Genomic DNA, 25,447 nt, shown 5'->3' on the forward strand with positions numbered 1-25,447 from the left:
AGAGGGTGAGAGTGAGTCTCAAGTTGAGAGGGAATAGTCCCAACTCAGGTAGAGACACACAACACAACAGGATCTATGCAGCTTTCGACGGAGTAGTCCACACGAATGCAACAGTTGCAAACACAAAGTGAATAGATAACACGTACAACACCCAGCGGAGTAGTCCACATGAGTGCGACAGAGGTTATAACAAGTTTACAATAATGACTCTGTCTAGTGTTCGATAGAATAGTCCACACGGGCGAGACAATAGTGACAACTGATACAACACATTTCCAACAGTGTATGCACTAAAACAACTAAAATAACTCAACTATCTTAGTACAAGTTAAAGCAACATGCATTACAAGCATCCAAAGAATACACTTAAAAACGAATACAATACATGTGCGAAACACATGCTGGCCTGTTAATAGGATTTTGAATTAAGCGAAAGTTCCAAGACACATCATTACACCATACATCATTAACCCCGATAGTGGGGCGTTGGAGCCACTATTCGCTCCTCAAAGAAAATACTACAAACTCTCAAGGCTATGTGAGAGGAGCCAAGGGTGAACTTGACCCTTGTGATTCTTTGACTTCCCTCATCACTGTTTGACTTACATGACTCTTCAACTTCATATGTGGGTCTCTTGGACTTCCACGTTACATTACATTGATTACGACACGTATGGCCCATAGTAGTGATGTGGCCGAGAGGACTCGTGACATGACTCGACATGACACTGTTGGTATGTTCATTTTGATGATGGTGTCCATGTCGAGCTGCTGAGTAATGAGTATGCTCTTGGTGTATCATAGCTTTACCTCTGCATAACAAGGTGTGCGGAGTCTTCAATGGTCTTGGTGTTCGGTGATGTTGCATGTGCATGTGTCCCCTTTGCTGGTACTTGGCATGCTTCATGCGTTCATCTATCCGCAAACAAGACTCCTAATATGCGCTCCTTGTTCATCATGTTTGTCGTCGTGCCATGTCTCATTCATGTACCTGTTTTTACAATCACTCATGACGAAACAACATCAAATCCATAAATCCCCTAGTCTACCATGATGCATCATCTTTCGTTTTCAGGTGCAAGTGATTGGGAGAGAGGACAAGGCTCTGAAACTGTGCAGAGCACATTTCAGGTCGAGATGCGAGGCTCCGGGGCACTTTTGGGAAAAAATGCGCAAAGGTCATTGAGAGGCTGGGTTGAGGAGTTAGGGACAGTGGTGACATCTGTGGGATATAGCGCAGCTAGGAGGCAGAATTGCGCAAATTTTCAGGGGAAGGCAATGTGGGCAGCAGGAGGCACTGACAATGAAAACTACGCAGTTTTCTAGAGGAGGTCAGGATGAGGCTGTGGGAGCCTGTTGTTCAAAACTACGCAGTTTTGGGAGGCAGTCAAGTAGGACATGGATGCGTAGTTTTCAGGCAGCAAGTGGATTGTCAATGAAAACCGCACAGTTTTCAGGGGTGGAGAGTAGGCCAACAGAGGGGACTGCCTGGAAAAACTATGCAATTTCCCGAGACAGTGCAGTGAGAGGCAACCGGTGCTTGTCCCTCATGTCTGAGCAATTTCCCGGGACAGTGTAGTGACAGGCAACAGGTGCATGTCCCTCATGTCTGCGTAGTTTCTTCAAGCAGTGCAGGCAGGTTGGACAACTATTGCGCAGTTTTGGAGATGATTGCAACCTTGGGTCACTGCTCAGGTCAAATTTTTTGGTTGACCAGCGGGAAGCTTGATGGATAGATTTGCGGGAAGCACAGACTTAGATGGCTTCTTGGGCAACTTCTGCATTGTTTTGGGTGACAATTAGCCTGGTTGATCCTAGAATTGTGCAGTGCAGACTGCTTAGAGGACAACCTTAAGCTCTGCACAGTTATGGGCAACAATGTTTGGTCACTGAGGGTTGAGACTACATAGTGCAGCTCAGTTAAGGTCCGGTTGATGGAGGGTGGTTCGGTCGACAGAACTTTGGAAAAATGGTTAAGTGTGTGAGCGAGTGAACTCGTGTATACATGACCTTGCGAACACACACTCAACATGACTCGACGACAAGACACCTCAAACCACAAGACAACATATGCTCAGTGTGACTGACTAAAGGGTGAGAGCGACAAGTGCGACACTTGAGATAGATCATTGAACGACCGTGACGACACTTGCGCGACATTGTTTACAACTTCGTGTGAGTGCGACAAATATTTACATAGCGAACACAACTCATACACACAAAGACAAACCTTCAACATAGCCGGAACAAGGCCGCAAGCATGACATTGCAACCAACATGATAAAGACGACCAGTGATTGGTCAAGCAAAGAGGGTGTAAATACTTGACAAGGGCTCAGGGGATGAGACCGAGTGTTTACAATCATCAAGGGAAAACCAAGGAAGGCTCTGAAATTGGATGTAGGCCAAAATTTTGGAGGGTGTTGCAGCGGCTACAACATTATCATAATTTCTCTACCTAGAGTTAAAAATAGATTATTATTATTACTACTTTTGTTTGTTTATTTATTTTTTTGCTATTATGTAATGTTACATGACAATATCTTCCACATATTGGGTTTTAAAACACTTCTTGGTGCAATCAATAATTAATAGATTTCAATAGCTTTTTCTTCATTATTAAATAAGAAAAAAAACAAATCATTTTTCTAATTTCATTAATAAGCATAAATAATTGTTCATTTTTTTACTAAATAATCAAAAGTAATCATTTTTATTATCATGTAGCCTAGGAAACGTTAAATAGACGGTGTTGGGGTGTATTATTTAGGCACTCTATGATATGAAGGTCATCAGTTCAAAACATGTGGGAAAAAATTCAGTTATGTTAAGCGTTGGTGTGGCCTAGGCCAGTGGTGATCCCCTGGTGATTTTAAAAACTTAAATGCCCCTCGATCGCAGTTTGTCAAGCCAAAAGTTCAGTGTGCAGTCATCTCAAGGCTCACACCACTTAGCAAATAAAAAAGAAATAGTATTTTCATGCAATAAAATTAACAACTTTTCCTATCTTTGATTCTAACTCAAAAACATAAATTTAAATTTATTTGAAGTCCATTTGCATCTTTTTAATTTTCTAATATAAGTATTTTTTCATTATTAGTCTCTGCCTACACAAGGCTCTAGCAATCAATTTGTCTTTTGACTACTATTAATTTCACATTGACCATTCAAGTTATAATGTTTAACTTTGAAAACCAAATATTTATTTTTCAATATTATTGAAAAAAATAATTTTCAAATATTTGATTGGACCATAACTTAAAAGTCTTATTGTAGCCTCCGCACATTACAATGCCTTGTGAATAACTACCTCACCATGATTTTTAGATATTTGTGCAACAATTTTTCATTATTAAACCACCTAAAATTAAAATCCTTGAAATGTAAATAACATATTTATCATTAGTTACTCTCACCATAATTTAAGCAATTATTTGCATGAAAATTTGATAGGTACCAAATGTAAATAAATATACTTACCAAGAGTTACTACCAACCATTATTTATGTGTTCTTCAACACTTTAACAAGTAGGAGTAAAAATGTGATTGTGCATACTTATTGCTAGTTATTAACCACCAAAATTAATGTGAATCCTTGTCCCTTAGTAAGAAAATATTTTTTCCACTTCATATATCAATGTGCAATTTTTTTGAAACATAATTTCGACTTGAATAGCAAGGACTATGTTACCCTCGTTCTTTATATAAACTAATCTTGAATACATCTCCCCCAAGTTTAGTTGTAAATGAATGAAATAACATTTTTAATTGTTATTTATGTGTTTTATATATATAATTACACTTTTAGAAATTTATGTCATAAAATTGAGTGTAGTTTAACTATTAGATATTTTGGTCATTTTTCGAGTATATTTTTTGGTGAATTTTCCCTGAAATTTTATAAGAATTTGTTGGAAACGTAAGTTTGAGTTTTATATATCTACACAATTTGAGTGCTCGCGAAATATTATGGGGCTTTGAGTTTATTTATGAATTCAAAAATGCATTTTAAACAATGAAAAATCACAATGTCTCCAAAATTATATCACCAAATCTCAAAAAAGAAATCAAAACATATAATATAACATTTTTTAAAATTTCTTAAATAACAATTTCAATTTTCATTTATAAATTTTAAAAATAAAACTTTAATTTTAACATATTCTATTAAAAAAAAAATTTGCACATTCGTAGTTGGTACTAACTTCTTTTAAAATATGGTCGACCTGGGGTAGCTCAAGTGGCAGTGGTCGTGGAAATGAAGTCTCACCGAACCAGAAGTCTTGGGTTCAAATCTTGTGCTACTCTCCTCCTGTAGCGGGGTGAATAATGGACATGTAAAAACACGAAAAAGAGGAGTCCTGCCAAGCTTAATAATAAAAAAAAAAAAAAAACCTTCTTTTAAAATATGTGAAATTTAAAAATTAATTTTATATTATTATATTTGTACATAAAATATATAATTTAATAAATTATTTTTTTAACATAGGAAAATGTTATGTATCCACATCAAAATAACACAGAAACATAAGAAAAGATAGATCAACGACTTGATAATAAGTCGCTTCGATGAGGCAATTTTCCTTTACATCACATAAATGAACAATTCTTAAATGATTCAAATGATAAGACTTCCTTCATATATATAAGAGTCTAAAGGTCAAAATATAATTAGGGTCCACATAACAATAATAATGAAAGAGTTGAACAATAAGAATAATGGACTTCTATGGGGCACACAATAACAATATAGGGGCTACACTAATATTATAGGGACCTAACATGCCCCTCTCCTTAAAAAAAGTGTTATCATCAACACTTGAGTAGTTTTGGATGTTTTTGTATAAAATATTCATCCTCGCATGTGGAATCTTTAGCAGGTAAGTTCTTCCACATAATGAGGTACTCTAAAATTGATCGATTCCGCAATTGTCAAATTATTGTTTCCATGATTACTTGAGGCACTAATATGAGTTTTCCTTCCTCGTCAAGTTGTCACAATATCATTTAAATTGGGATCTTGTCACCTATAACCTTCTTTAAGCATGAAACACGGAAAACTGAGTGTACTCATGAAGATGCATGCAACTCCAATTTGTATGCCATAGTACTAATCTTTTGCAACACCTTGTAAGGGCCATAATACTTGGATGAATTTATTATCCTTCTTAACTTGTCTGAGGGACATTTGTTTGTATGGATGTAGCCACAAAAATACCAAATTTTCCACGTCAAAACTTATTTCACTGCGATGTTGATCTGCTAGTTGTTTCATTCGATTTTGTGTCAAATTCATGTTATCCTTTAAGAATTGTAGAACTTTTTGTTGATGTTCGATGTGATCTTCCACTACTTGAACCTTAGAACTGTCCCTTAGAGACGATGTGATGGATGGTGGATGATATCCATAAAGCACCATAAATGGGTTATTTTCATTGTTGTATGGAATGAAGTATTATACCACCATTCTGCCAAAGGTAACCACTTGACCCATTGTTTTTGTTTATCAGATACAAAGCAACGAAGATATCCTTCCAAACATTTGTTCACTATCTCAGTTTTCCCATCAGAATGAGGATGATAAGATGAGCTATGAGCTAATTGAGTACCAAGGCAAGAAAATAACTTTGTCCAAAAATTTCCAGTGAAAATGGGATCTTTGTCGCTTACAATAATCTTTGGGTTTCCATGTAGCTTTTGAATTGCTTCCATAAATGCAATAGATGTTGTACTGGCTTTGAAAGGATGAGATAGTGCACAAAAGTGTGCATACTTGGTGAGTCTATCAATTACCACCAGGATGACACTCTTTCCTACGGACTTGGGTAAACTTGTGATATAATCTATTGATACCTCCTCCTAATGTTGACTTACAATGGATAATGGTTGTAAAAGACCCAACAATTGTTTCAACTTTATTTTGTTGGCAAAGCAAACATTCTGCCACAAACTTCTGAATATCAGATTTAAGGCCATCCCTAAATTCATTCTTAACCCTGTGGAAAGTGTTTAAAAATCATAAGTGTCCTTCTATAGGAGAGGTGTGTAATTCCAAAAGAACCTTTTGTTTGAATTTGGATTTCCTACATAGATAAGCGATTTTTGTACAATAGCGAATCATTTTTCCAAATAAATGTATCAAATGCACTGGATCTTGTTGCAACTTTTGAATGAGTTTCCACACCTCTTCTTCATTCTTCCATTCATCCCTTGCTTTAGTTATCCAATCAGGTTGGATAATAGTAATGGTACAGAGAAATGCCTCCAAATCCTCATACCTTCTTAAGAGTGCATATGCAACAATATTTTTCTTCCCTTTTTTAGATGATTTCAACGTCTAACCCAACATCTTTGTGACCCATTTTTGCTCCTCTTCTGAAGATAATCTTTGTTCCAAGAAGTATTTAAAACTATCATGATTTGTTTTTACCTTGAAGTGTCTTCCCATTAGGTAAGGGCGACATTGCTTCAAGGTATGTAGTATTGTAAACATTTCATTCTCATAAATAGGTTTGTGTAAATACTTTCCCTTAATTGGATGACTTTCAAAAGAAATGGATCTTCCTTCTTGCATTAAAATAGCACCCATTTCATTTATTGAGGCATCATATTCCACAATAAATATTTTGTGAAGTTTGGTGTAGTTAAGACGAATGCTTAACACGTTGCCTCTTAAAATGTTATGTTGATGGTGTTGGACCTACCAACATGTCAGGGGATCTCCCCGGTAAGAATTCCCAACTAGACCTCAGATTGCTTGGTGTAGGAGTCCCAACAGTGGGACATACAGTATCGCCTTGACCACGGTTGCGCACAGAGGCAAGTAAGATGGCCATGTTGGTAGCAAGGGTGTGACATGCGCAACAAGCCAAGGAAGGTGCATGAATGGTTCTAACACACTGAAGGTGGAATGAGTGTGCCCCTTGGAAACTTGTGTAAACACGCAACTTAGAAGGAAACACACGAGCAAAGATGAATCACAAACTGGAAGGAAGGTGAACCTACAATCCAAAGTGATGGTTAAACCAATAGCACATTCCAGTAAGATTCATACATACATATACAGAAAGAGTCTATACATACATGCATAAGCAAACATATACATATATCGTTAGAGTAAAAAAGTTAATTGAAATACAATAACAACATATGCATGAAACGTGTTGGCTTTGTTATATTAAGAAGTGAAAGTTCCAATCATACAGTACAACCATGACCAACCACTAGTCTCGATAATGGAACATTACAGTCATTGTCGCCTGCTCCTCCAAAGAGATGTACTAGCTCTGCACTATGGAGAAGCCAAGGCTCGTTACAATACTCTCCAAGCTTTCTCTAAGATACTCTTATCGGAAGCTTGGCTGACCAAAAGCCTCTACAATGAGTTATGAGGTACTATATATAGCAAAGGGTGGGGTGACCCTTGACATTCCCCTTTGTGACTGTTCACCTACCCTCATGACTCTTCAACTACTCTATGACTGTTACATTCAACTATCGACACTTGAACTTCCACTTTACAAGATGTTACATACAATCTACACATGTACCCATGTGAGACAAAATAGGCTTGAGCAAGCCATACAAGACATCACTATGACTCAGACAACTGTGGGAAGACCAACTCTTCGACATCCTCATGATGGTCGACGATGGCGAACTGATGCCAAGCTTGGTAGTCCACGATGGTGTCTGTGTACTTTGTGGTGACATCTTTTTGGAAACAAACTCTTGCCTCTGTTGCATCCAGGTACACTACTTTGGCTCCTCTATCCAACTTGTTTGATAACATGCGCATCATTGTCTTGAGTGCGGCCGGACCAACGACATACTGATGCATAGTGTCTGCATTGATTGCCAAGTCTGCGCTGGTGGCTATGCACATCAACTCGTCAAAGTACGAGTCTAGCTCCAGTCGGACTTGTCCCTTTGTCTTTGCCTCGGTGAGTGTCCCAATAGATGGGATCGCATGTGTGCGCACAACAACATCCATGCTTCTGAACACCCGTGCATGGGAAGCCTGCAAACTAGTGATGAGCTACGAGAGTTCTTCATAGTTCCGGATCTAACTTCGAATGCGTGCCTTCAACTCAACCGCTTTAGGCTTCATCATCTTGGGCAAGTGTAACAGGGCTCCCTTGTATCTCATTGTCCATGTTTGCATGTGGTCGACAACAATATGCAAGTTTGACAAGATATGTGCTCTCCTAGCACAGCGTTGTTGCCAACTGTTGAGATGGACAACTGCCTTATGCACGGTACCAAATCTAGAATACAACGCCCGCATGACTGTCTCAAGGGACGATACTTCATCCAGTATCGCTTTCTTCAACTCTGCTCGGGCGGATGTTGTAACCAGTTATCCTCCCTGCTTGGTCGTCTATAACTCCTTAACCATTCACTCGTTCTTTGCTATCAAGAAGTGAACACTCGAGCTAGTGGCTTCGGCATATGCTCTAGTAGCATCGACCAATACTGTTGGATGCTTGCGCACATCAGATACGATCACTCGTTCCTCAAACTGCGTAGGAGATGTGTGGACATCCGGAGTAGACACTCTACGCGATTGCACAACTCTATGTTGCGACTCGTCGAATGATATGTTGTGCATCTCTTCTTCTGAATTGTCTCCAAGGATCTCAGTATCTCCTTGGTCGCTCAAGACTTTCTATGCTTCCGGATCCGGTGAAGCCGATGGGTCGACCTCTTGGTGGTAAGGCATGAGGTCGATGTCTTGCTCTAACTCTAGCTGCTCCATCTCCGTATCCATCTGCTCAAGTACTCGTTCAATCTATTGAGCAAAGCCCTACTCCTGCGATTGCTCACCCTATCTGCTTTGCGCTAGCTGCTCGAATGAGTCTACCACCTGTATGGGCACAGTTTCATCAATCTATGCATGTTGCGCCCCTTGCTATGTTTGTCTCTGTTGCGCTTCCTTCTCCTGTCTGCGCAGCTCCTGTTCCTTCCAGAGTTTCTCCTTCAACTCTTGCAACTCCTTCACTGTTTCCTCCATCCTCTGTTTTTTCTCTCTGCCTTTGCACGGTCCTCTTGTCGCACTGTTGCCTCTATCGCCAAAGATGCTTTCTCCATAAGTGGGTCTGCTCTGAACTTGCAGCTTTGTTCTTCCTCTACGCTGTCGACAATCTTCCTCTTGCCTTTGTCACGTGTCGGTATGTTTACCTCTGTTGTTGCTGCTGGTGGTGCTCTCCTGGATGCTGCTTCGCTAACCACTCCACAATGATGCCAACCGGTTCATTGGGCTTGGTGAAGTTATGACAATATCTCCATGGGTATTCCTCAGCCCAATGACACGCCCCGTAGATCCACGGAAATTGCACTCTCGCGTAGTGATCCTTCACAAAGCAATGCAGGTCATACGAATTGAAGCTTCTGGTGCCGAAAGTAAATTTCTTAAACTCTTCTGTCTCGACATCCGCATGCTTGAGATTATGTATCTCGTACAACCCGATCCGCAACAAAAGAGTGGGCCAATGTGCCTTCTTCTTCCGGTGCAACCTAGCTGACAGTCCTGGCAAGATGTGGTATGACACTTCTTGCATGACAAGCTTTTCCATGGAAAACTTCGGCAAGACATGTGGAGGCTTCTCTACGTTGTATGCCTTGTACATCCGTACGAAGGTGCCAAAAGGCGAGGCATACCAATGCGCTATGTCGATTAGTGCCTCCATTGATGCCTTCGACATGCAAGGTGGATCCTGCTCAAATATCATCTTGTACACTAGGGTGACAAAATGTTCTGACAACTGTGTGATGACTCCGCAGAAGCTGCATTCGGAAAACAGTTTATAATAAGTGTTCACAGATGTTTTTGTTGATGTCCATGCCCACTTCAAGCCCAGGAACTGCTGACGGGCACAGATTGCATCCAAGATGTATGCAGACTGCTTGTTGACCTTTGGGCGGCTGCCGAGCTCTTGTTACCTGTGAGCCAACATGTCAAATCAGTTGCATGCTTTGCCTTCATTGGCCAGTTGGTCCAACGCGATCACCCAACTTTGCGGGAAGGTCCCCGTGCTCTCTTGGCCGTACAAGCGAGATGCAAATATGACCAAGTACTGATACGCCTTCCGCAGTATCTTTGTCTTGTAAATCTAGTTGGGTGTCATCATGAATTTGACTCGCTCCTTCACCCAGTTCTTCAAGATATCCCTGGAGTTGGCATTGCTACTGGGTACGCTGAAGGGTGTCTCCATGGTGATCACTGGCTTCGAAAAGTGGTACATTTGTTGATAGTCCTGTGCCGTGAAGGTAGAAATCTTTGTCCCGCTTACACTGCTCAATACCATCGTCTCGGTATCAGTGTGTGAGGCGATCCAATGTATCATGTTAGCGCATGGAAACATCAGATACCTGCATGCAATCAGGTACAAGTCAGACTTGTGAATGTTCACATAGACTTTGCAGTGTTCCAGATCTTCACCAAATGTGCCTGAGAACGAATCATTGATCTCCTGCCATTTCAGCTTGATATCTTTGTCTACGATCAAGTTGGTGTCTTCGTAAATTGACAAACTCATAGACACTTGCTCAACTTCTTCTCCAGTTGCGCTTCCGTCAGTGCCCTTTGACCCTACTCTCTTGGAGGCCATTGATCTTGAACCACTGAGAGATGGACAAACACCTAATATACCTGGAGACATGACGACATGCATGGCAAGAAATATGTCAGTTAAAACCAAAGCAAACTTTATGACTGACATGCAACATACATGGGACATTGATGGCAAGGATTGCACAATTTTCACTAGGAGGCTAGGAGATTGACTGCATGAATTGCGCAAAAGGAAGCCCGCACTGTCGGGAGGCTGGTTGACTGCTGGAATTATGCAATCCGCAATCCAAACTAGCCTGATGGGTGCTGAGATTGTGCAATGCGCAATTTCAGTTGGTAAGTCATGCAGGCCCAGGGACTGCATTGCGCAATTTTCTAGGTCAACAGACATTGCCTCTCAGAATTGCACAAAGCAAGTCTGAAGGACACTGTCTGGCTAGATTTGCACATTTTCTGGGAGGAAGGCAGAGCCTTCCCTCTCAAAATTGTGCAATGTTGTCCAAGCAAGGCGGAGTTCGGGCCAAGGTTGCTTAGACCCGCCGACGGGCGACTGAAAACATATGGATATATGAATGCATGGTGAAACTGAGTGTAAGCAGGAGTGAATGATCATGCATGCAAGCAACGAATGCAATATTCAGAAAACGAAAAAACATGCATGTGTGTGAAACAAGTCGCCGAATCGGCGACCGTTCATGCAAAACAGTGTCATGCATGCGACAACAATGAGATACAAACGAAAATTGAAACGATGTTTGTACAGGCTAACATGCATGCAAACGACAACAAGCGTTCACATAAATCAAGCAAACAACACTCACACAATCCAAAACACAAAAAGCAACAGAAATGCTGCAAAAGACAAGTAAAGCGGACTTACCCGAAAATAGTTGAACTGGATGTGCCGAAGACTCCTGGATGTGTTGTGGGATGTCAGAGCTCCAAGATCAATGTGAGGAATGAGCTCCGAAGCGTCGAATAAATAAGTTTGAGGCTTATGATGCGCATGCCACAAATCTAGGAAAAAGCGACACTTGGAGGAAAGTTTCTAAAACGATCTTTGCATGTAACCTCCAGTGGCTAAAAATAGATCCCTAAATCTAGTGATGCTTTTTGCATGTTGTTTTTTGCTATTTCGGGGAAAAGCAGCCCATGCATGCAAGTCAATTTTGTTGGGTCCTAGTGGAACCGGTCAACCTGAAGGCACATGCAACGACCTGCTTGACTGAGAGAGAATTTTGCGCAATTTCTGGGAGGAGCAGATGACTGCTGCCCAAAATTGGGCAATTTCTAGGCTGAGCTGCAGTGCTAGGCCAAATTGCGCAATTTTCTTGAGGAAGGTTGTTTCATTGCATTGCACAATTTCTGGGCCCAGCAGGCTGCCCAAAAGACTTGTGCAATCTCTGGAGGGAAGGTTGGTTCCCCTCCAGGATTGCGCAATTTTTTGAGGGAGTTGCTCAGCGAGCAACTGGCCCAAGTCTGGAATGGCAGCCTGTGAGGGGATTGAAGCAAACTATCATGCACAGGCTGGCAAGCTGCTAAAAAACCAACGAAGCCTATGTACTTGACAGTGCAAGACATTTTGCGAAGATGGTTGGTAGGGAGGCTCCAAAACAAAGCTAAGGAAAAATTTTGGAGGGTGGTTGTAGCCGCTACAACATGTTCAAAGGCCTTAGTTGTCTCTCCAGTCCAAAAAAATGCTTCTTTCTTCAGTAATGTTGTAGAGGTGTTATTATTTTCCCTTAATTCTTAACAAACTTGTGATAATACCCTGTCAACCCAAGAAATCCTCGAAGATGCTCTAAGGTTGTGGGAATTTTCATTCCTTGATGGCTCTAAATTTTGATAGGGACTACCTTAACACCCTCATGACATACAATATGACTCAAATATTCCACTTCTTGTACCCCAAAGAAACAATTAGACAATTTTGCATACAATTGTTTTTCCTCCAATAGTTTGAGCACTGACAGTTTGTTGAACACAATCTTTACAAGACTTGTTGTAGATTAGTATATCATCAAAAACTACTAACACAAATTTTCGAAGTAAGGGTTTGAAAATGGAAATCATCAAACCTTGAAATGTGGAAGGTGCATTCATAAGACCAAAAGGCATGACCAAAAATTAATAATGAACTTCATGAGTTTTGAATGTTATTTTCATAATGTCTTCTTTCTTCATTCTAATATGATGATATCCTGAATGAAGATCCAACTTGGTAAAGTAAATTGCTCCATGTAGTTCATCTAAGAATTCATCCTGACAGGAATGAAAAATTTGTCTTTAATAGTGAGCCTGTTGAGCTCTCTATAATCCGAACACATATGCCATGATCCATCCTTCTTATGCACCAATACTACTCGAGAAGAGAAAGAACTTTGGCTAGGTTGAGTTATATCTGCCTCTAGAATTTTTGCAACCATGCGTCTAAATTTACTCCTTTCGGTATAGGGATATCTGTAAGGCATGATATTTGGAGGAACACTTCTAGGAATCAAGTGAATAAAATGATCATGATCGTGAATAGGTGGGAGACTTTTGGGAGTCTCAAATACCTTGGAATGATTGTCAAGGACACTGGAAATCTAGAGAAATGGATTACTTCAATGTTTGAACATCTAGTGAGCATAGTTGTGTAATCACCCCTTGTTGTTCTGTCTTCAAAATTTTTTCATGCCATTAGAGCTTATTATCTTCCTAGGTTTCCCTACGTACCCCTTAATTCAGTTTCCTTTATTTCCTAGAAAAATTTCAAGAAAAAATCTTGAAAATTAAATGTTATCATCCCCAAACATTGTAACCATTGGAATTCTAATACAACATGAGCACCACCCATTGGAATGGGAAGAGTTGGACTATTCAATACATATTACCCCATGGTTAGATTAATATTATGGCACTTCCCTGAGAAATTTAAAGTTCCTCCATCTGCGACCATCACTTAGCACTCTGGTGTTGGATATAGAAAGCAATTCAAATCCCTGGCTATCTTACAATGAATAAAATTATGGGCACTAACTGACTCAATCAACACTATTACCTTTTTCTTCTTGATGTATCTTTATATCTTGAGAGTTTGAGGGTGGTAATTCTTGCCAATGCATTCTTCAATGACTTAGGTTCCAAAAAGTGAACCTCATGTTGGATGTTATCCTTTAAAGTCCCTATGAAGACATCAATTACATGCTCCTATGGAATGTCAGTTACCTTGATATTCAATCTTTGGGAGTCCTCAATGTGTTCCCCAACTTAACCCTTTTGTTTGAGATTTATCAATTGGCTAAAGAAGGTATTGTTATCTGTATCCTCATAATGTGTTATTCATTCCTCAATAAAAATTGTCCAAGTTACAAGTGATTTATGAGAAAAAAGCCATCAATACCACACAAACTGATTGGGTTCTAAATACAAAGATGTAGTTCATACCTTTTGTGTGTGTTGTAGTACATCATGACATCAAAGGATTGCTCCATTTGTAGTATCCATGTTACCAGATCCTTGCCATCAATCTTTCTCATACCATTCTTTGGAATGTGGTTGGTCTTCAACCAAAAGTTGGAATCTCTAAAACCATGATTCACATTCATTTTGTTTTCATCATGAGTTTTATGGACTACCTTGTCACCATTAGGAAGCCTTTCTTGTAGCAACTTTGTCAAACCTTACTTCAAACCTTCCATGTCTGCTTGTAAACCTTATGTGTTCCCTTTTAAACAATCCATGTCTCATTTTGAACCATTTTAATGTCTAGCTTTAATCCCTTCATCATCGCTTCCAGTTCATATTTGGTTGCTATTTGTGAGAGTGAAATTTGTTGCACTTGGTCCCGTAATTTTGATATATCATGTTGCATTTCTTCCTCTTCATACGTTACAGTAGAGCTTTCTGAGGGCTTAATAGGTATATATATTTTTTGTTTGGAAGACATTTTGAAGCCAATTAATGGTATCTATGTTTTACTATGCCCTTTGAATCACTTCAAATTGATTTTTCAAACAAACATTATGCATATTTAAAAATACACACCTTTTAAGAGCTTGGTTTTGAGCTTGTTTATCTAGTTGAGCTTGAAATTATTGTATCTCGGTGATTTCGCCGCCCCTCCCCCTCCCCAATGTTTGAAATTTCGTTGTGATGTAGCTTGCTATATCTTCTTTCCAATCCCACAAGTTGGACCAAGATTGGATTCTTCAAGATAAGGTTATGCCAAATCTCCCATGATGACTTGATTATGGATGGGTTCAATAGAACGAACTTGTACAAGATGTCATGTGTCACTGTTTCAACCTTCAGCCATGAAACTCATATCCGAAAAACTATAGTATGCTCACTTTCAGTCACTTTTAACGAAATTCAAATCCAATGCTCAAAGAGAAAATTATGACGATTTTCCCTAAGACACTTGTTTGAGACCAAATTCTTAAGCATGCAGAAACCCTAACTTCTTTGAACCATATCTCTGAAAATATAGTGAACCAAGGTCTGAAATTGTAACCAGATGTTCATCAAGATTTCACTTTCATGTGGTAAAATTTCATAGTCTTAAGCTTTATAGAAAAAATTTATAGCGAAAATGCCACGATGACCTGGTTGAAGTAGGAAAACCCGAGGATCAAGTGCTTTGATACCAAATGTTATGTATGCAAATCAAGATAACACAAAAACATAAGAAAAGATAGATGAATGACTTCTTAATAAGCCACTTTGAGGGGGAAACCTCCCTTTACATCACATAAATGATAAATTTATGGGTGATTCAAATGACAAGACCTCATTGGTATATATAGTAGTTTTAAAGGATTAAAATATAATTAAGGCCTACATAACAATGATAATGTAAGGGGACAATAATGACAATAGTGGGCTTCTATGGGGCACACAATAACAATATAGGGGCTACACTAGTATTATAAGAAACTAACAGAAAAATAATATAAATTTATGAATTATCATATAGTCAAACTATTTTGATTTACAAACAAGGGTAGTAATTGCAAAGTAGCTAATCCATAAGTTTAGACTATAATTTGCAATTTTGTTTAAAATAATAAAAGAAACAAAAATTGTGAACATTTTTTGAAAAGCTTATTATAATTTATATTAACTAGAACTAAAATGTAATATATTTAACTAGAACGATAATTCTCATTTTCATTGATGAAAATATGCACTTGGGGCATAAAAGTTACTTCAAAATAGTATGACCACTTCTTGTCTATATAGCTAATACATATAAAAATTGGCTTCCAAAACTTCTAAGCCAATATATCAACTATGTCTATCCTCTATAATATAACACTAAAAAGTATAGTATTTCCAGAAAACTAAAAAAAAAACAAACTCATAAGGGGATAAAACCCCTAATACAACACCCAATTCTACATTTTTTGTTGGAAGATTCAAGTTGGGCACTCCTAGCAGAGGGGGATTCACTGTAATACTGTTAGAGGACAAATATGATTTTTTTTGTCCAAGAAAAGCTTGTAGATCTTCTATTTTTCGCCAAATGGTATTGATTTCATCATCAAATCTCTGAAACATGGTTTTATGTGCAATTATAAGTTCCATTGTGGTGGGAAAAATAGACACCATTTGATTATGATTAATCTAGAGAGCAAATATTTCTTCTTACATTTTTTGAATTTGCACTTAAAGGGAGTATTTCATGACTAAGAAATCAGAAAGTGAATTGAACCATATCAAAGTCTATCTCAAATCACTGATATAGCATAGACTAAAATCGGCCCGCCTTGATAACCTAAAGGGTTGGAAATCGAATGGGTGGAAAGGAGGCCAATATTTTGTGTTTACAAAAACCAAAATATGCCCCAACTATAGTAATACAGGAAGACAAAGGCAACCAAATTGAATAGAAGAATACACCCTGAAACCACTTCCACGTAAAAATAGTCATGCCAAGGCACACACAATCCCCACTAATAACAATATAAAGTAACCATCATGCACGTAATGTAGAGAACCAAACCCAATTTGGACAAAAATAAAATCAAAACAATCAACCATATAGCCATAGAAAAAGAGGAAGTTGGAACCATCGAGCCAACGCCAAAGATAACAAGGTCTGCTACATCGACAAGGGTCCCAACACCACACCCTTATGTGCTCTCACCACCACAGATAGAACCAATTCTCACCAGGATGAAACTGAACAAGGAATTTCCCTCCATGGGCAATTTTATAGGAGAAAAGCCATTGAATTCCCTAATTGGAATTAGAAATTACCCTAATTGGAATTAGAAATTACCCTAATCCTCCCACGCTAATTTGAGCCAAGAATCATTAGGAGACATGAATCACATGCCATATATGATATATAACCATTGAATTTACTAAGCCGTGTGGAGTGTTGTGATGCTTCTCATGTGGCAGTGTGATGTAAACCCAACATCACGTTGTCACCCTCAATCTACTTAGCACCTTCTCTTCAATCTCCCACCTTGAATCATCATGGAAATTAATTGATGTGTCATACAATTAATTCCCTGTACCTTCCCTTGTACCACAATGAACAATGAAGAGACTGATGTCGTAACCCTTCTATGTCATAGCATCGTGTAACCTCCAAATGCAAATATTCCATCATGTTATGACATAGACCAAATATAGTGAAGAGGGGTGAAATGACCCTATTGTGACCCCAATTATAAGCCAACTCTTTGCATGGCCACAAACACCCACTACTGCCACGTTGCTCTCCATATGTGACGGGTAATTAAACCATAGTTCCCATATCAATTTGTCAAGGATTCTATTGTGAAAAATAGGGACCATATTAATAATATAATATAATGTCCTTTTGAAGATCGAGGTAAAGGTTGAAATATATCTTTACCATTAATTACCAAATCACCTAGATTAAATGTGGTTCCTTTATTTGCTAAGTTATCAATCACTTGATTGTTAGATCTTAGAATATGAAAAAGAAATTATGGAAGGAAGGGGAAGGCTTCTAACTCGTTTGAATTGTATTTCTTGGCTTATTATCATGAGGGAGATGCTTAATCATTAGATATTGAATGACCAATTGAGAATCCCACAGCATAATCAAAGATCCTAAGTTTTTTTCCCTTTGTTAATAATAAACCTTGAAAAAGAGCATATGCCTATGAATTATCAGTTTGAGACCCCAATCCCTATGCAAAGTCCAATCCTTTGTTTCCTTCGGGGCAAAAGATCACCCACCCCCACCAGCCCCTGCCACCCTTGGGTTATTTTTAGCAAAACCATCAAACAAAGAATATAATTAGATTGAGTATTGATCCAAATGGTTAATTCTTCTTTAGAGAGCCACAATTTCTTGGGTTCCTTTCCAGAAAAGAAAGATAAAGGGGATGAACAGAAGATAGAAAATTGTTGAATACAGGGGGGGTGAATTAGTATTCATATTTCTTTGCACTATTTAACACATTCACCTTCATAACTTAAATGGGCAAATAAAAAACCATATAGAGTCAAATTAGTACAAAGAACAAAAGAGATGTAATATGGAAACCCATACGACAAAAAACCACAAAAGAATGTCTTTTATATAGATGAATGTAGCCACCAACCTACAGTGACATGATTTGCAAACACCCATTTGCAGGAGACATCAATCCCCTTTCAAATTTGTATACTCCAACTTGTTGGAGACACCAATCACCAAATTTTTGCAGGAACCCGCCTACATGGAACTCTAATACCCTTTTAGATCTTTGGTTTATATATTTTTTGTTGCTGACTCAATCAAATCTATGGCCTGAATTGTTTGCAACAAATTATATTGTAACTATTCAGCCTCTCACTACACTTCAACTTCTACTCACTATAATCTCATCTGCTCTTTTTTTTGCACTATGCCTTTTGCTCACTTAAATTTGATCTACTCCCTATTTTGCATTTTCTCTGCCTGTCGGCATGCACACCAACTGTCACAATCACTCTCACTCATTATCTCATTCAACAAACAACCTTGTTGTCCTTGCATACACGCACTGACAACATTCATCCTCACACACACACACACACACATGTTCTTCCTTATAATTTACATTTGTTGTCACTTATCATACACGTGTTGCTTCTCTCACACTCTCTTGCTAACACATTCACACCTACAGTCCTTATGCTCAATTTACTTGACCATATATTTATATTTTATTTTTGCTCAACTTAAAGTCAATCTATTGTTTAGACCCATCATTTTGTCCCATGGTATTGATCCATGGTATGGACATTGAGGCTAGTGACAAGGTAAATATTCTTTGCCCACTTTTACATGAGTACAGGGAAAGGCAAAAGTCTGAAGAGTTTCTTGAGTTTAATCTCCAATTTTTCACTTCGGAACATTCAAAATGAATGCAACATGCACTACCACTAAGCTATAGGCCCTACATCTCCATGAAGCCAATGTTCTAGGTTGTTGTTGTCAACAAAAACATACACAAACATCATGTCTACACCCTCAGCACAATACCCAAGCAAACAAACAATATTTTTGGTACTTGAATTGCCTAATAGCCTCCACCTCTACTCTAAACTCCTTTTCAGTTTGCCCCCCGTTGCTAAGTAGATTTTTCACGACTTCCATCAATGGAAACTCATGTTGCAGATTTCCTTCCTATACAATTCTTCTTTATGCCACTTGTATACTTATTATTATGAATTTTGAAGTGAAATTATTACCTTTTATGCTAACACTACTATACAAGAGTAAGGACAATGGTTGCAACTCAAAGCACGGATGTTATAACTCCTTTATCTAAGGTTGGCTTAGTTTCTGTAACTTTGACCCCAATTGTCATTGCTACAACTCTGGTACTACTATTCGCCATGATGATTATGCTGGAACACACCTTGGACATATTGAATTTGTTGCAACTCTTATACTTCCATTTCATTTTTGTGATTCCCATGTTTTCTCATGCTACAACTCTCATTATTGCAACTCTTGTTTCAACAACTTCAAACCATTCCTTCTAGCACAACAGTCAACACTCTAATTTTCCAATTAGAAATCATTCCTCACAAATGAAGACGATGAAGCTAAGAGGACAACCAAATCAAAAAGCCAACTCACCATTGTTGGAAGGAGAATGTTACTTGCATCCATGTTGGATGAAAATTAGATCCAGATCCATGATGCATTAAAGCATCTTGTCTATGTTAAGTGACTTCTACAAAGCCTAACTCAGTCATTGGCAAGACTTGACTTTGGTAGTCGCATTGGCTATACAAATGACTCACTAAACACTCGATAACCCAAGTCATTGTAATGCCTCAAAATTCATGCGGGGTCTTGTTAGCAGGTAGTCCATTCTTAAATATTCTACATAATGTTTTCAATAGCACATCGTAGTATAGTCTTGTCAATACTACGTTGAGCTCATGCTCCTATCACTTCCATGTTGACACTTAGCCTTAACCTTGACATGCAACTCCTTTGGGACAATAGGGATATTATGTTCAAACAAATCAAATGAATATCTTTCATTTGCAGCAAGTTATACATCATCATGTTGGAGCTTATCATCACAAGCACATATTGGTCTTCATTTCTTCTTCCCTTTAACTCTAATAAAACATGATCAAACACTAACCTGCATCAATGACCACAATTCCTTTGACATCAATGACAACACATGTTCAACAATATTCCCCTTTGGCATTGATGACAACACCACTAGACATAATCCAGTCATTAATGTACTTTGGCTGAGAACTCCCCCTTTTTGTTGACTGACTCCTCATCTCATTATGTTTGCTTATTTCTCCCCCTAGGTTTCTGCCCTTTGCTAATAATAAACCTTGAAAAATAGCATATGCATCTGCTAAATTTCTAGTTTAAGACCCCAATCCCCACACAAAGTCCAGTTCTTTCTTTCCTTCGAGGCAAAAGACCCCTCCCCCCTCTCCCCCACCTTCGCCTCTACCACCCCTGGGTTATTTCTAGTAGCACCATCAAAACAAAGGATATAATCAAACTGAGTGTTGATCCAAACAATGAATTCTTATTTAGAGACACAATTTCCAAGATTCCTTTCCAAAAAAGGATGATAAGGGGGATGGAGAGGAGATAAAAAAAGAGAATCCATTTTTCTCTCTCTAGGTTGATTCCAAATAATCCATAGAGAGAGAAAATTCGATGATGGATTTTATAAGACCAAATTTCCTTGCATGAAGACATAGCATTAGCAACAAGAATTTGAGGGAGAAACTTGTGATCTTGAAATATACATTTACTTAGAGCTAATGAAACTTTCCAACAAATGAATTTGGGTAAGACCACCTAAATTTCCTTCAAAGGAGCTTTACCCTGAAGACTTCTCGAATCATGATGATACTAGTGAGAAAAAATATTCATTGATAGAAAATGGCCAATTGATTCTCTCTTTCAAGGGGAAAAGAGAAAACTTCCATACCAAAAGCATAAATTTATGCTACAAAAATAGGTGGGTAATGGACTTGTAGTGCCCCGCTTTAGTTGACTGACAGTGATATGACATTAACATTTATTTAGCCCTAAGGCCCACACATTATTCTTTTAGGACCTCAGGTTGAGGTTCCGGGCACATGACTCTATTATTAGTGGTTGTGATGTTTATGTATGGTCTTCATTGATATTATGATGAAGATAGCATTAATGGTTATGTATGTTATCTATTGGTATTATGATGATTGTAGCATTAATGATTATGCATGTTCTCCATTGATATTATGATGATTGTAGCATAAATGGTTATGTTTGGTCTCTATTGAATTTATGGTGATGATGACAATAAAGGATATGTATGCTCTCTATTGATATAATGATGATGATAGCTTTGATGGATAGGTATGTTTTCTATTGATGTTACGATGTTGATAGCTTTGATGGATATGTATGTTTCCATTGATGTTATGATGATGATAGCCATGATGGATGTGTTTCCTATGTAACCTACTTACATTAGTTCTAGTTCACAATGAACAATGATGCGAATGACTAGGTGATGTTGATGATGCTATTATGACAATGACTAACACCGAGAAACCTTGTTACTGATGATTATTGAGTATGGCATGAAACCACCAGAGGCACTTGCATATGACGAGTTGACGACACCTGGTTTGATGAAAATTTATATTTTGTTTTTGAAATTCTAAGTCAATTTTGAAACCTACTATATATGTTTATCTATATTCTGATGATATGTTAGTGGTTACAGGCACAAATTAGTTGCTTCGCCGAATGACTCACATATGGGTGATGAGGTTGTACAATTGGGTGGAACTACATGGCAGGGGTGGGACAGTGTCCCTGATCTCACCCACTAGTACTCCCGCCGTGACTTGGGCTGGAAAGGTTGAAACACCTTCGCCTTGAAGATCACGATGTCATGGGGGTAGGTCCCAAAGTTGGGTCGCTCATGAGGATTTTATTGGGGGCGTGCATCAAGGTGGATTCCTTGATCCCCGACACCATTAGTTTCACTATAGCAGGCAACATAAGAGATGATAGTGGTCTCTGTCGTTGCACCTATACTTTCCCCTCGTAGTCACTGAATGCTTGAAGGGCAAGTGGCGTGGCACACTTGGAACTTCAAGGGAATTTCTTGAAGGGCACGACCAACTTGGAACCCTTGGCATCACAAATCAACTGTTAGGCGTGACACCCTTGGAACTTCAAGGGAAATTCTTGAAAGACACGACCAAACTTGGCACCCTTGGAATCATTAAAAGTAAATAAATTAATAAATATAATCAAGATATGAAAACCAGGTAAATTCACATCAACGGTAAATGATGTTAGAAACCGAGGTAATTAAATAAAAAATAAAACTTGGGTTAAAAGGATCATAAGGATAAATAAAATATTTTACCTTAAAAACTTTACTCTTCCCATGTTGGAAAATATTAGGTAGATAATGTAATTTAATTAGGTAAGAAGGGGAAAGAGAGACATAAATGTAAGGATAAATATTAATCCAAAAATAGTTAAACCTAATTAAAAGAAGAGGATAGTGAATTAAAATAAAATTAATAAATTAAATTTTAGAGAAATTTAGAGAACCTCTATGTGGCAACAACCAACATAAGAATATCCATCTAAGAGATAACTTGAGTTAAATTAAGGAGTAGATAGGGGATCAAATCTTGACTTATCAATTGACTTTAGTAATGAACACAAATTAAGGGAGTAAAAATGGGGATCAAGAGACAACTAGGAGAAGAAATAGAAATCTTGTTGAGGTGAGGAAAAATATTATTTTTAAATTAAAATTTAAGTAAATAAGTTTGGAGATCCTTGATGAGACACATGGGTGGGTGAATAATCAAACTATTGGATGATCAAAAATACTTAATTATGCATGAAATGCCAAGTATCACCCACGAGGACTCCTATAAAAGAAAGGGCAGGGCATGGGAGAGGGGACTTTTTCTTTACCCTATTGTTAGATGGATGAGACTATGTCAGAGTAGTGACTACGAGCTATAGTGAGTTTGGTGAAGTAGACGACTTTAGAGAGGGGACTCTTCAGTCAAAGTGTGCTCTCCTCTACCAGCTAATACATTCCTCCATTGTACAACCCCATTGCAGCTCGGGGGTCCGCGGGGAAGGAGAGTACCAAGGAGTAGGCTGGGAGGTCAACCGGTGGGTCATTGCATTCGGATTAAGCACGTCGATATTCACATTTGGAGGTGACCGACAACAAAGGAGAGCAAATAGCAGCAAGTCAAGTTTGAATCTCGTCTCCTGGTGAACGATACCTATGTTGTTATAATATTCTTTTGTATGACTTCATTATGGTTTTAGTTAATAACATGTAAATTAGATGATATGTTCAATAAAGTGAAATTCAGGAAAGTTTTATATAATGCTTAATAATTTTTGAATTCCCAATGCTATTTTCTTATGGTTGTATTTTTAGTACTTAAAAAAAAAATTATAAGGTTAGTCCCTATAGGACTTCGAAGAAAATGTTAATTTTGTGATGGGATAATGTCCAACAAAATATGTTAACTTTGGGAGGCTTGTTTGTGATCCAAATGTTTTCCCATATCTTAGATTTGGGAGGGATTCCTTAAGCAAAAAGAAGTTGCAACTATCCTTGCTTAACAATATAATCTGAAGCTTGCCAACCTCTTGAATCAAATTCCTCTTCATGTCCAGGAGCACAACCAGTAAGATAAACTTCATGTTCCTTAGTTGCCTCTCGCAAAGACAAAGGCACACTCTAGAGATCCCATTCCAACCATATGCCATCAATTTCCCAGCAAGAGCTATTAGCAATCATAGTTTTTCCCTATGAGGTCAACCTTGAATGCAAGGGTTCAAGCTCTACAATTTGGGACAAAGGAGGATTTACAAGGATCCCATTATTCCAAAAATTAATCGTTGTTACATTCCCTGGTATCCAAGCAAGATGTTCTTTAATAAGAAAAATGGTTGAGGAAATGAGCTCCCAGATGGAGGAGTCTCCTCTTTCACAGGAGGGAGAATCCAAACATCAAAGTCGATCTCCTAAGAAGTATTTAAATTTAATGGATTTTTTCCACCAATCCTCCATTCAAGATACCAATCTCCATAATAATTTTGCTCCAATTGTAATATTTTCATAGTGAGTCTAGCATGCAATTTTGGGGTACAAATAGTAACCCACTTAATCAATTTGATTTTTCTTGGCATTAGACTTCTTGCGTACCAGAGTAACTTAAGAATTTCTTGAGTCATTTTATTTGGATCCCCAATGGAGCTAAAATAATGGACAATTAATACAAAGGAAGAGCCAATAAACTACTTGGATAAGAATAAGACACCAAGTAGAATTAAGCTAATGGTCTTCCCACTATTCAAACTTAGATATTATTGGAGCCCAAAATTTTGAATTATGGAAAGCCCCAATACTTAAATTCCTGCCACTAATAAGCTATTGAAAATCCCAATATCCTCTTTACCTACTCCATTAATATTTCAATGGCATTACATGAGTAGATTTGGTTCTTGACTTTATCAATTATTCCACTAGAGGCTTGTACATAGAGGTCCAAAACTGAATGAAATCTAGTGGCAATGATGACTGAAGCTCCCCCAAGCAATAAAGTGTCATCCAAAAACTGAGCATGAATTATGTTTTTGATTCCTTGTCCAAAGCAAATTCCAAGAAGTCGCTCACTCCACAATTCATAGTAAATATTTTTTCTTAAGGACCCAGCGACGCTGATGAGTAATATTGGAGAAAATGGGAATCCTTGTCTCAAATCCCTTGAAGCTTTGAAAAATCCAACGAACCTACCATTCACAAAGGGGGAGATCCAGGGGCTAGATGTCCAGGTTGAGAACCACTGTGCTACATGCTCTTCGAATCAAATTTCCTCATCTCTACAAAAAAAAATTGATGGCAAACTCGATCAAAGGCATTTGCCATATCAAGTTTGTTGATCATTATTTTTTCTCCATAGACTTTGCATGAAAGGGTGACTTCTTAAGCGAGGATGATATTTTCCATGACTTGTTGGCTGCTCACAAAACCTCCTTGATTTTCTGATATTAATTTTGTGAGAAGACGCTTAATTTGAGGACCTAGAATTTTCAAAATCAACTTATAAAACATATTGCAAATTGAAATTCACCTAATGTGAGAGGAGGAGCTAAAAAGGATGAATTAATACCTCCACCTACATACTTGTGCCTGATTGAATAGTCTATCATTCAACATAAATAAAATTTTAAAATGTCCCAACATTTTTAAAAAAATCGTGTTGAAAATCCATATTGACAAGGGGCTTTATTTGGATTGAAAGAGCTTAACACATGAAATACATGTTCTTCCATAATTAGCTGCAATAATGATTCATTGTAGTTACTAAGAGACCAGTGGATTGGTTGG

This window comes from Pinus tabuliformis, chromosome X (genome assembly GCF_031772625.1).
Source record: "Pinus tabuliformis cultivar Carrire ecotype Pingquan chromosome X, CPIR1, whole genome shotgun sequence".
Classification (NCBI taxonomy): domain Eukaryota; kingdom Viridiplantae; phylum Streptophyta; class Pinopsida; order Pinales; family Pinaceae; genus Pinus; species Pinus tabuliformis.